Source organism: Balaenoptera acutorostrata, chromosome 2, assembly GCF_949987535.1.
Source record: "Balaenoptera acutorostrata chromosome 2, mBalAcu1.1, whole genome shotgun sequence".
In the NCBI taxonomy this organism is placed as follows: Eukaryota; Metazoa; Chordata; class Mammalia; order Artiodactyla; family Balaenopteridae; genus Balaenoptera; species Balaenoptera acutorostrata.
Window position 1 is genome coordinate 48,251,737 of NC_080065.1, and position 14,326 is coordinate 48,266,062.

A 14,326-nucleotide genomic window follows, 5' to 3' on the forward strand; every position below is an offset into this window, starting at 1 on the left:
ATAGCAATTTCCCTTGAAAAACCGTTGGCTTTTTCTTTTTTTTTTTTCAAATAAACGAAAGCTGCTATAAAGAAATCCATCGATAGGAAAATGGCTGATAATTAATCTCAAAGTTCTGTCACTCTGGGTTCCTGTTATCCACCAGAAGCCCTCGAAAGAGGTGAGCTGGTAATATAGATGGTGAAATGCATGCTTTCAAAGAGAAAAGTGATGTTATGTTTTTGAGACTTGTCTGAAAGAAGAGGCCTCGCTGAGAACATGAACACACACTGAGAGTTTTCTCGTTCCCGGCAGGCAGTCTGGTCTGTGGTCTTGCTGCGTCCTTGCCAGGAGAGACACCCTTCTACCTGCAGCAGCCCTACTGCATATCTTCCCTCCTCCAAGAGGGGCCCGAGATGTCACGAGCATGTCCTACCCTCCTGACCCTGGGGCTTGCAGTGGCCGTTCCTGAGAAGCAGGTGTGGACTGGAGAGAAGCCGTGGGGCTCTCTCTGGCCACATGTGGCATCTGTGAGAATGAATCCAGCCAGACAGAATAAATGAGCTCTCTGGAAGAGCCTGAATCTGCTTTGAAGAGAGGAATCGCACAAAGGAAGTTTCTGCAAAGAACACACCTCCCATGCGCCCTCTCATTTGTCCTGGAAGTGTCAGCCTCTGTCTTAAAACCTCCAGGCTCAGAACCGGGGAAGATCGCTGCCTGACTACTGCAACCTGTAGGACAACAAAGATATAATTCAGCCTCTGTGCCTGCTTCTCTGGACTTGGAGAAGGAAAGATGACAAGTCCCTCTGCATTCCATCGACCTGCTCAGCCAGCATCTCTGAGTACTTGCTATGGGCTGGGCACCGTGTGAGGTACACACCTAATAAAATCGAAACAAGTGCCTGCCCTGATAAGCTTATACCCCAGTAAGGGAGAGAGGTGATATCAAGGTAACTAGTAAACTTCTCACGCTAGGTAGTGATGAGAGCTAAGGAGAAAGCAATAAAGCAGGTAGGAGATTATGAAATGTTCGGGTCAGGGAGAGTGAAGCAGCGTGATGTGTGAGTGCGTGCAATTTTAGTTAGGGTTCCCCAGGAAGGGACCTCTGGGAAGAGAGGGGTTAGCCAAGTGCATATTTGGATAAAGATGTGATGTATGGGGAAGCTCTAAGAACAGTGGGAAGCTGGTGTGGCTATGGCAGATCAAGTGTGGAGAGGAGTAGAGGAGATGAGGCAGAGGGGAGCCAGTTCCTGTGAGGCCCTGTAGGTCCTGGCCAGGCCAAGTCTTCTGGTCTGAGAGCTGTAAAGCCTTGCTTCGTTCCCAGCACATGGGCTCTGACCCAGAGTTATCTGTGGAAGCATCTTCCTTAGAAGGGCAAGTCTGCCTTCAAACAGCACCAGGATATATTTGTAATTATTTTCATGTTTTAACAGGTCTTTATTCATTTTGGAATCGCTGATTACTGGGATCTGGTGGACCCATCAATAGGTAGTCTCCTAAATATTGAGGCGGTTTCCCACAGGTTTACGGGATATAGCCAGGGAGATCTTGTATTGAAGCAAAAATTTCGGACAGTTGCCTTCTCTTACACATTCCACTCCATGCTTCTCTTTGCTTGGAACTAGGCCTTCTATTCCCTCACTATTCCATACAACTTTATTCCACACTTCCATCCCCAACTGTTCTTCCCTGTTAAGAATACATTTGTCAGACTTAGACCGTCTCCTCCCCCTCCTGAAATGAAGCCTGATGATTATGTTTGTTATTTGGATTACAGGGACTGGATGAAAGCAGCCCTTGCTTCTTAAACATCCCTTCACCTTTCCTCTTCTGTGAAGTGGGTGTAATAATATCCCTCTGAGGGCCTCTGGGATGAACAGATGAGATATGACCGTTAAAAGAGTGAGGGCATTTCCTGGAGATTTTCTTTTTTAGTTTCTTTCTCTTTCCATGAAATATTTTGACTCTAACCCATTTTCCTTTTGTTTCTAGCCTTATGTTCCACCAGTGTAAAAACAACATCAATCTAATATAAAAAGCTGGTCAAATTTCTTTGGGGCCTATCTATTATAATGAATGGTATCCTTTTTGAAAACAAATCATTGTGTTATATTCATCTATTAATTATGAATGTAATTCGCAAATATTTGATAAGTGTTACACTGTACCAGGCATCCCAGACAAAGGGCTGCCATTCCCACACGTAACAGAGTATATATACCAGCAGGAAATATAGACATTCAATAAGCAATGGCAAGATTTCTTAGCAGCAGAAAAGTAAAGAGCTCCACAGTATTGTAGAGGTGGCTAAGGGGACAGCTTAAAAGAATCTGAACCTTCTGAGGCTTAGAAACAATCCTTAGAGGTATTTGTTGTTGTTGTTACTATAAAAATCTTCCCATTTCACTAATGTTTCCCTTTACCTATTTTAGCATATTTTTTGATTTCATATTTTAAGCTTTAAAATATGCTGACTTTGTATTCATCATTATGATACACCTCAACCTTGCCAATGGAGGTGATAAAAACCCACGTCCATACTTTCAGAGGCCCACAGCCGTCCACTGTTAGAGGCAGTTGCCTAGAGCAGGTTTTGGATTTGCTGAGCACAGTCGCAACTGGCGAGATCAAACCACCCATTTTCCAAATTAATCCAGCTTTCTTCATTGTGACATTACCAGAAACCTGTGGGGCAAAAGTTTCCAGCTTACATTTTGTACTACAGTAAATCACATTCTATTCCCAAGGATGCAAAACAGAAAGATTCCTAAATTATTCAATAGCACAGAATGTCTTTCCAAACAGCCTGCCTAGGTTTAAAAGCTACCACTGACTATTTATTAGGAGCACCTTTCTCACTGAAATTAAATTGTTGGTCATACAAACATATAAAAAAATGAAGCCCAATAATGGTTTTCTCTATTCTTGATTATCTCTTCTCTGTGCAAAGAATCATGTAGCTCTCCCCCATGTGAAAAAAGAAGAAAGGAAAAGATCTGAAAACGCTGTGATGCCTGAGAAGGGGACTCTGTAACACTTGGACATCTTGTGTGTGAGGAAAGATTCCCACCCTTATGCTGCTGTCATGGAGCTCGGATATTTACAGACCTCCTGCTCTTGGCAAGTTTGTGCTAATTTACATAGTCTCACACCACTCCCAATGTATGGCAGAATACGTCTCACATTTGTAACATACTCAGGGCTCTTCGGAATTCTAACCTTGCTAGCCAGAAACACAGTTTCTAGGCAGGCAAGAAGGAGAAAGAAGCAAGGACTGGCTACATCTTTTGTTCCCTTTTCAAAGTCTGATCCCAATCAACTCTGGAAATTCTCAAGAATCCTTGAAGTTGGGGACCTGTGGCTGACGGAACTCTAGCCAACCCATGTACTGTTGCCTTTGGAAAGTGGCTGCTGCGATCAGTTCTCCTTGGCCGTGTGCTGGATCGGAGCCCTCCCAGCCTGCCCTGCCTGATGCAAGCTGTGCTTGCTCCGGGTTTCCACTAGAGACCTCTAGCTGCTCGCAGGATGGCTGGGGAGCGTTCTCAGGAACGGGCATTCCTCCAGAAGCAGCAGAGGTTAAGAGTTTGCCTGTGGCCCCTGGAAGGAGGAGAAGTTCGCCATCAAAGGAAAATCTGTATTATCTCTTTCTTTCCTTCTCATTTTTTTCTTAAACAAATTGAGGCTTATTCAAACAGCTGTGTTGTGACAAAAAAAACTGAAGAAGAAAGAATTTCTGTGCCTCAAAGCAATGCCATAGAAATGCCAAAAGAGGGCTTTTTTTTCTAGGTTGAAAAGCCCCTTCTCCAAAGAGTTATCCATACTGACAGTTGGAAGCCAGGTTCAATGCTCAGCCTTTGAGAGCCTCTCCTGTCAGTGTGAGAGAGAAAGAGCTCTGTTCACAGGTAGTGAGCTACTGGATGTTATTAGGAAGCTGAGCTAAATGCCTTCCATATCCCCGCATGCCCCAACCTTTTACTGCAACCCCTGGGTAGGCTTCTCCTGGGCTCTTGCCACCTTCAATGGGAGTCTGTAGCTGTAATCCCATGTAACAGCAACAGATGGGACACATCTGTAAGGAGAGACTAGCAGATGAAGTTTCACCATTTTTCCAAAAAGGCAAAACACATTAATCTCCATTTGCCTTTGAATGGTATGTAATAGAAACAGAGGACCAAAGGGGGAAATAATCTCCCCTCATTTAACCTGTGCCCCTGTGAAAAATTGCTGTAGCTTGTATTTCAGAATCTGAGTGTAACTAATTTTGCTCTCTACCCATGGTCTTTACCATATAGCAGCATTAGAAAGTGAATCAAAATAGGATTAGGTCAATGGGTCTAGAAAGCCTTGCAAGAGTTGATCAAAACTTCTTCAGAGACTAACATCTGTTTTTCTCTGAGATAATTGTGAATTCTCTGCATCTATTTTTAGGAAAAAATCTTGCCATTCTCTTAGGTAGACTGTTATTTGTTCACTCATTTATTCATTCATTTATCAAGTGCCTACAATGTGCCAGTCACTGTGATTTACAAGGAGAACATAAATAAAGATGCACAAGGACTTGAATGGGAGTTCCTAACACTGGGTTCACAGATTCCTAAGAATGAATGACTCTTTTAAGTTGCCTGCAATCCTCCTAGGGGTTGTGTGTGTATGTCTATGTGTGTGTGTGTACACTTTAACTGGTGAGAAAAAGCCAAGATTTAAAACAATCCTTAAAGAGGTTGATGTAAAAAAAAATAGTTAATAACCATTGCAGAGGCTGATGGTTATGTAAGCAGATAATTAGAAGACTACATTAAAATTGCCATGTAATAGAGCTGCTTGCAGTATCATATGAGCTCACGGGTAGAGTTATCTCAAGTGTCCCTGACACAGAGGTCAGGGAAAGCTGTAGAGAGAAGGTAGCATTTGTGTTACCTATGGAGGATGGGTAAGAACTTGCCAGGTGGCTGGAAGGGAGAAGAGATGGAAGCCAGTGTGCCCTGAGGGGCAGTTCACCTCCGGAGTCTGAGGCCACCCGACAAGCTGGAGCATGATTGGCATTTTTTTTTCACTGTAGCTTGACAAATGGAGCCTGCTTTGCCATTAGTCAACTATTGCAGGGATAGGAATTCCATAGGCATGCCCTGGCTGACCACAGATGGCTGAGAGCACATGTCAGTACGGAAACGCCCCAAGGCTGGTGTGGCATGATCCAAAAGATCTCAAATGCTTGGTGCTGGGCCAGGTTGCAGGGCTGCCTGACCTTAACACAGAGTTGCTGCTCTGCAGCTCTGACCTGCACTGTGGGGGGAGTACCCACTGCGGTGGACAGAGCCCCGCATGGAGGCAGGAGAGCTGGCCCCGATTCTGCACCTGGCCAGCTGCCTGCTACCTCACTACCGCCAGCCACTCCATCCTCTTCCGCGCAGAAGAGTAACCATCTACTGAGAACTTCTAAATTCCAGCTTCTGTGCGAGGTGAATTACCTGCCTTGTTTCACTTAACTCTCCCAACATCCTACAAAGTAAGAGTTAGCTTCCTCATTTTCTAAAGAGGGAAACTGTGGTCAGAAAATGTAATTAACTCCTTTGAGGTCTTGCAGCTAAAAAGGTGGTGATACCAGCATGAGAACCATAGTCTTTCTGACTCCAAAGCCCATAACCATTTTGGTTCATCTCATTCGTTCTGGATAAGTCTCCATCTTGATAATTCAACTGTGTTTTAAATGTCATCATCTTAAGGCTGTTGACTTATTAGTGAAATAACAGCTGCAAATGTCCTTTGACACTTAGTTCTGCAGAGCCAGAGTAATGTATTAGGTATGTAGTGCTTATCTGGGAAGTCACAAAGCTGAATTTTTCTGCAGTTGTGCTAAATTTTGGCAGTAATGACAGAATTTGATGTGAAATTTACAGGATATATTTGAGGCTAAGATTAAATTGTCTTCTCTTTGATCTGGATAGTATCACTGAGATCTGATTATACCTTTAAAGGTAAATGAGTGTCACACTGTACAAACAAATCCAGATTTTAATCTGAGAATTATTACTTTATCAGGATCTATCTATAAAGTATACCATTTGACATAATACAATAAATTGTAAGTCACAGGTCTTTTTAAGAGAAGGAGGTTGATTGGCCTAACTGATAAATATTTTAAAATTTATCTAGCATATTGTTGAATGCAATATTTAATATTTTTCTATATTTAAAGTAGCTTATTCAATATATTTTAATTATGCCTACAGCAAGTGTTATAATCTGAGAAATGAACAGTCAACAAATGCAGTCCTTTGATAACATCTTTGGCAACTTGGGTTATTTCAAATAAAAAAGGCAGTTCTGTATCACTATTTCCCCCAAATCTTTAAACTGAGCAATTGTTTGTGGGAATTCCACAAATACTAAAGAATTCTGGTTATTGTGTTTTTCCATATTAAAAATTAGACTATAGCCATATTAAAAGAGACTTCCTTCTGCTGTATTTCCTAATCTTAAATTTGAACAGTTTGTACATCCATTATGGTACGTTACAGAAATACCTTTCTAGCAAGAATGCCAGTTATAGAATCCAAGTATGATTTGTGGATACTGTGATGTAGTAACAATGAAGAGCCCTGTTGTAGAGTAAGACTGACAGTCATTCAATTAACTTTAAAATGGGAAACTCCAAAATCCCAGGTAATATTGTTAGGCACTATGCTTTTTTAAGACAAGGCAGTTGACAAGGTATTTTTCTTTCTTGAGATTTGCAAGTCTCTCTAACTTTCAGAAACAAAACAAGTAGGTGGATATAACTCTTACTCCAGCCTTTTAGTTAAAAAGTAAAAAGGCAATTAGTTACCTAGCCAAGCATCTGGCTCTTCAATAGGATATATATATACTTATCTCCTATTGGTTCTGTTTCTCGGAGGACCTTGGCTAATCTAGACCCTATTTCATTTTATAAAGGGAAGGCAAGGTAGACTTGGCCATAGATCCCAAGAACAGTATAACTGATGTACCTTTGTTTACATTTGAATTTTTGTTTTTCTCAGAAGGGTGTAAGCTGTCCTACACTTTAGGACAGTGTGCAGACGTGACAGCAAACAAACCAGATGTTGACCCGTGGAGTGAAGTCTTAGAGATTTTACTGACCCAACAGAGTATATAGAATAGTGCTCAGGGAGCTGTTATTATGTCATCAGCAAGGGATTAAATCCTCCCTAGGTATGCAGTGACAAAGCAAAGAAGAATTGAACCACACCTTAGAGGATGAATTTGGGCTCCTGGAAACATTCTCAAGATTTTAGCCAGTTCTCTGTAATCAGAGCCATTAGAAACACATTTGGAAAAAGTCCTTAACCCTGATGATTCCTTCTTCTTGGGGGAACGTATCAGCAAGACTGGGTAAATTTAGGAAAGAAAGCAAGGGGCTTGGTTAAAATCAGGGAGGATCAAATTATATTTATTAATATGATATCAAATACTGGTTTGGTTTTTTGTGTATGATGAGGTTAACTTTATTTAAATTATGCATGCATTTATTTATTTATATGAAAAATGTATGTAAAGGTACTAAATCTATTAGAGAATGAAACCAAATAATGTCCCTTAATGCTTATTTATATAACCAGTGGAGAAATTCTCTCTGGTATCCTTGAATTTACACTATGCCCACACTGCTATCTTAGAAGCTGTAATGAAATCTGGCATATAAATTCTAGCTGTGTTTATGCAGAATAACTTGAATAGGATTTAATGTCTAAAAAGAGAATGGGTGTGGAATACTTAAAACACAGAATCAAAGGCCTATTTCCAATAACTTTCAACTCTATTAGGATAATAAGATAGGTTATTTAAATCCATCTTTTATTTCATAGAATATTCTGCCATTGATCTAAAATCAAAATACTCTTTCCATTGGTATGATATCAAAATAAAGTCAAAGATGGAGTATGTTTTAATGATTAACGGAAATTTTTAAAATAGCTACTAATTAGAATAAATGATACAATAACTTTCTTTTAAGGATGAGAGAAAACTTTTGGAGGTGATGGATATATTTACGGCATACATTGTGGTAATGGTTTCACAGGCATATACTTATTTCTAAACTCATGAAATTATATACATTTAATATGTGCAGCTTTTTGTATATCAAGCATACCTCAATAAGGTGGTTTTAAAAAAAGAACTTTCTTTTATAACTTAAAATTAACTTTTTTTTTCTGATTATAAAATTAGTAAAGGTCCATTTCAAAGAATTTGGAAAATACAGCAATTTACATAAATATTTTGTCTTAGAGTATTGCATGTGCTTGTATATTGCATCAAAACTGAAAGGATATCGTATAAATAATTGTTTCCTAATTAAGTAATTTTTAATAAAATTATACTTATGATAAATAACACTCAATTCTATTAAAAGATTAAAAGTAAAATTCCTCTCTCACTCCAACCTCTATTTTCTTGAGGTAGTTGCTGTTGAGTATTTCTTGTATGTTTGTCTCAAATTGACCAAGAAATATTACAACTGTATCATCCCACAGAACACATTTTCATCATATGCTTGCAGTCATGCATGCTATCTCATGGAGAATCTTAAAAATCAAAGAGATAAGTGGGCTATATAACATATAATCATGTGCAATGAAGTTCCCCCTTTTTGTAAGACTATCCAAATATGTAATTTTACTTTAAGGTATTAAATCAATGATAACAATCTAACACATTTGCAAGTCGATGCACCAAGTCTGTTTCTATTAATACATCCCTGGCAACTCTCCACCTACCAAGTTGAATTAGTCACCTCAAAAGCCACCCTCTTCCATATAGCATTGCTCCCTTAGCTTCTTGACCACTCCTACCACTGAAGAGGTAAGGCACCTTCGTACGGAGGCCATGGTCACTTTGTCTTGGGCTCTCACAGGCTCCAGCCTCTTCTGTTTTCTGTATCTGTGCAGTGAGATGCAATGTCTGACTCTACTCATCTTGCCAGGCTTTAAAAATCTCTTCCATGAATATGTTGATCATCACTAATATTAAGTTCCTTAATATTCCATATTCCAAGTGACAGAAACTTTCTTCTCCTTAAATTCTTCTTTTCAATTCCTTGCTATAGTCTTAAATACTTAACATTTAATGCTTAATACTTAATACTTAAGAGAGATAACTGCTCATTCTATCCTAATATCTTTGCTTTGTTTGGAAAAACTGTCAGGCACTTCCAAAGAACAACATTCCCTATATATGCTGCAATTTTATGGCTGGGAATTCCTCTATGTATTCAGCTTCCTAATAAGAACACTCAGATTCTTCTTACCATTAAATCTTAGTGCAAGTTCGTTCAAAGAAAGTTTTGGCTAATTAAAAAAATTATGTCCTTTAATTTAACTCTATACTACCTATCCATCTGTGATGTGGTTGATCATGAACACTTTCCATTGGTATGTATTTTCAACTAGCAACATGCCTATTTTGAGAAGCTGTGTTCCACTCTCTTGAAGTGCCCTGGATTGTGCCAGAAAGATTCTTAGTAAATGCTTGTGATAATACATTGAAATCTTAAATGGAATGCTACTATGTATAGGAACTGCTGTATTACCAACTTCCTTTGGTGGATGGGAATGGTATTTATATCACCTGCCCACTATCATGGATAGTTCTTCTGGAAATGCCTAAAATTCCTGAATTTATTCCATCATCTCCATTATATCCCCACGTTCCACCTCTTAGCTCTTTTTGTGGTATATATCATATGGCCTACAGATTCTTTATGTAATTTCGTAGCTTTTTGAATCTCAATTACTCCAGTCAAGCCTCTCAGCTGATGAAAATGTGTAAGCAGGAGACCTAATGCTCTCTGGTCCAGGATGGTATGCAAGAATAACCTAGTTCTGCAGCTTAAATTTTCCAAAACAAACAGAAAATAAAGAATAATTCCAGGAGTAGTGAGAGTTGCACAACTTTTATCATGATCCAAAGTGACTTTAATAATTGTGTCCCAGACTACAGGAGCCTTCTACTTATTATTAATTCTGTGAGTGTATTTTTAAAAATAATAACTTCAACTAATACATTAAAAATAATCAAATTAAATCACTCAAAGTCAATCCAAGGCTGATAAACTTCATATGAATTTCAATATATCAATCATGTTTTATGGTTCTGGGAGAAGATAACATAAAAATTCACACTGGCCCACATTATTTTTTTCAGGTTTCCAAAAGATAAAGCTTGAACCAGATCTGGATTGAGTTCATGGTAAGTAAAAATGGAAACAGCCCATGGATTTCCCCTGATATATTTAGTCATTTAAAAATAGGTGGCCGTACATTTTGAAAATATTACCCTAATGGGAGCTCTGTCCCCTTCCAAATTCGATGGCATCTTGTCCCCTCTCGGCTTCATCCAAGTCTAATTTTTCTCTGCACTCTTTCTTCTTCTCTACCTATCACAAGAATCCAGCCCCAGAGGAAAATATCCTCAAATCAACCTATCCCACTGAGAACTTGCCTTAGAAGCTGCAATAAAAAAACAAAGCCATAATGTAGAGAATGTATATGAAATTATCTCTATTCACCAACTTGTTTCTTTCAGGTTTACATGTGAGAGCAAAGCATACTTTACCAGCACACAACCTTGAACTAGTGAAATTTGTTTTCATGATGGGACCTTTTGTCCCTGTTTCCCCCTTGTTAACCTCCTCCTTCTTAATGCTTCCTGCTCTCCTCTCAAGTTGGCAAATTCAATTGAAAACTGCTCTGATGGAAGAATCTGCCATGTACATCACCTCTGCATAAGAGAATGGCAACAGTTTAAAAGTATCAGCTATTCCACAGGCATTTGTGCTTAATAACCCAGTGCCCCTTCAGAGTTTGCAAATTGTTTTATATGCATGGATTTTGAGAAATTCTCACAGTCCTTTGAAATAGGTATTCATAACCTCATTATGCAGATGAGTTCATCATAGCATAAACAATTCAGTGCACTGTCCCCAGTCACAGAGCTAATAGGTGGCAGAACCTGGGTTTGAGTATATTTCTTTTTTTAATTAATTTTTATTGGAGTGTAGTTGACTTACAATGTTGTATTAGTTTCTGCTGTACAACAAAATCAGTTATACATATAGATATATCCACTCTTTTTTAGATTCTGTTCCCATATAGGTCATTACAGAGTATTGAGTAGAGTTCCCTGTGCTATACAGTAGGTTCTTGGGTTTGAGTATATTTCTTACTAAAATTCTTCATTAGAACATAGGTGCCTTTAACAGTGCTTAAAGCCTTTGTCTAAGTAGAACAGTTGTGATATGAGAGAAATTCAGGCAGATCAGATTTGGTGAAAAGGGAAAGTCAAACCTTTCTGGAATCTGTCAGACTTGGATACATTGTGTTTAATTTGATTGTTATAAATGTTATAAATTGTTATAAATGTATCTTTACAAATAACCAAATATAATTATCTGATACTAAGGTAATGAGCAAAGGATTCAGATACTCCATTTGATGGATAAAATCAAATTTTATCCACCCCACTCTGTGAGGTGTCTGCTTGAAAAGACTCTTTTTTAAGTCTGAGGTTTTAGCTAGCAAGTCATACTGAAGCCTACTGTGTTTCTTAATGTGCAAAAAGTCTCTCTCCTAGCTGTGTTTTTCCCCCTCTCCCTTTTTCAGCGTTGCTTTTTGTCTCCATATCTACCTTTACTTTATTTGCGGAAACTCCTCATGCTTAGCTTAAGGAAATGATGAACAGCTCTTCAGTTTGTTTATTTCACTCTGCTGCTGCCCAGCAGTTGCTACAGAAAAAATTCAGGGAAAATGTACTTTTCAGCAGATGTAATACGGGCTGAATGTTTATGTTCCTCCAAAGTTCCTTCATGTTGAAGCCCTAAACCCCAATGTGATGGTATTTGGAGGTGGGGCCTTTGGGAAATAATTAGGTTTAAATGTATCATGAGGGCTCTGGCTTCAAGAAGGAATTAGTGTTTGCTTAAGAAGAATAGCGGCCAGAGCTCACTTGCTTTCTGCCATGTGAGGACACAGTGAGAAAGTGGCCCTCTGTAAGTCACCAAGTTCTTGATCCTCACCAAAAACCACATTTGCCAGCACCTTGATCTTGGACCTCCGTGAGAAATAAATGTCTGTTGTTTAACCCACTCAATCTACAGTGTCCTCTGACAGCAGCCCAAGGCAACTAACACAGTGTGGCTTGTAGTTTGGTCTGTGAGGTTGTGCCACATCCCTGGTACCTTTCAGAAACTCCTGTTTTAAGTGACACTTTCTGTCTGTACATCCTTACAGTCTTCAACTCACCTTGGCTAAGTTTGCAACAGCACTTTGAACGTTGTAGTACAAATTCATGTACTAAGATGCTATTTATTAAATTATTATTCCAATAATAATTAATAACATTATTAAGGAAGTATGAAGTAATTCCTATGTTTCCTGATGCATGGTAACTCTACCAAATACTCTCTCTATATATCATTTCATTTAAATGCCTTTGATAATCCTAAGGGGTCAGTACTATTAATATCTTGATTTTATAGATGATAAATCAGATTTGGAAAGAAGTTTCTTACCTATTTCATGTATAATATTCAGCGGAGGCAGGATCTGAACCCCAATGGTCAGACTCCACCATGCAGTTTGTTATAGATCACTTATGGATAACCATTGGCATGGAACACGGCAACTTACACATAGAAAATAACTTATCCTCAAGAACTAATTTATTACCATAAAAGATCCTAGCATCCAGCCTGAACTGTGCAATATTTCTTTAAGTCTGTGTCACCTTAAAATGCTGCATTGTAATTACAATTTTCTACTAAGTTGTCCCCAGCATAATTTAGACAGCTGAAGATTTCATTTTGATCCTGTAAGTAAGCTGAGATGAAGCCTAGCAATACCCTCAGTGATAAGTGTAGGACGTTTGCAGTGGAAAATCCAGAACCATCACGCGGCCCTTGAGCTGAGCTTGGCTTGCTCACCTGTGGTTGGCTCTCACGCTAGGAAAGGAAGTCCTACTTGCTCAAGCATTTGGCAGAAAGCCCAATGAAACTGCTTTTGTTCTGGTGAGAGCGACTGATCTGGGAGGAATGTTTGAATACGGAAGAGATAAATAGGGCATTTTCCAAGGTCCAGGGAGCTGTAGGAACCCATAAGGACAGCATTTTTGGAATAAGTGTGCAGGACCTATGAGATTGGATGCCTGGGTGGGGATGACTGAAGTTTAATTTATAGGCTCTTTCAGGTTCTAAATGGAATCATTGAATAGGATTTTTTTAAGATTAGAATAAGATTACAAAAATATATTGACCTGAACACTGTTTACCTTTTGTATTATGTCTAATGCTGCAAGGTTAAAATAAAATAGTACCAAAAAAATAATAGCTTCTAGGTAATGAACACCTCTAATAGACCAGGCACAGATTTAGGCTTTTGGTATTCTGTCTAATGAACTCCTTACAGAAACCCACAGATTTCTATGCTCATTTTATATATCCAAGAAGAAGTGCCGTCTCAGAGAGGGTAACTTCTGAGTATCACATAGCTGTAAATTGTAGAGTTGAGATTTGGACCTGTATTTGTTTACTCCAAAATCAATCCAAGGACAGAAACATTTGGTGCTAACTAGTGTATTGTATTCTCTTTCCCACACAGAGTTCAACCCCTGTAAGCATAATGGTTTTCTCAATAGACCAATTAACTTTTTTTCATTGGTGTCACCTTTCTGATTTGTTTTAGTCCTAAGAGTAATCTAGGGGTTATTTTTATCACCTATTGTAATCATAGTGCTTCAACTCACCACCATTTTTGCCATAAGTCTGGGAGATCATACACCTCCCTTATTCAAACTAGAACTGGTTACACTGTTCTCATTTGTAAGGCAGATTTTATGTTCATTATCAATCAAAATATCTGTTAGATTGCAAATATGCAGATGAACAGTTTTAGAAATGTGTTTATATTCCATTATGTTTTTTTGGACTAGGTTCGTGTTTGGTGGTTGAGTGATAATTACATATTGTTCAGGACATCTCAAAGATCGAACTGAATGTCAAATTTCTCTTCCTTGCATGAACTCTTTAAATCATATTTGATCAAAATGTTCCCATTTCAGGTTTTGGTACCCGGTTTCATTTACATACAGTTTGACACTGTTTCAAACTCACATGAAGCTATATACATTGAAACGAAACCGCTGGTATTTGTGAAAATTGCTTTGTTGGATTGACCTATTCAAAACCCCTCAGCCCTGAGAGATAGAATTTCAGTCTAAGTAGGTTAGCTCCACAGGATTTATGAGTCCCAAATCCTAGTCTTTGGCAAAATTCCCTTGGATAGGAACTCAATATTGAGCCTTGCCCATAAGCC

The 14,326-nt window shown here is 38.8% G+C and overlaps 1 long non-coding RNA gene across 1 annotated transcript in view; it reads left to right on the top strand.

The window, feature by feature from the left end:
• LOC130707424 (uncharacterized) overlaps positions 1-14,326 on the top strand; it is a 120,196-nt gene that overhangs the window by 95,522 nt on the left and 10,348 nt on the right. The window contains exon 4 of the long non-coding RNA XR_009007321.1: positions 10,164-10,208. This is a non-coding gene — a long non-coding RNA (uncharacterized LOC130707424). The remainder of the gene's footprint in view (positions 1-10,163; positions 10,209-14,326) is intronic.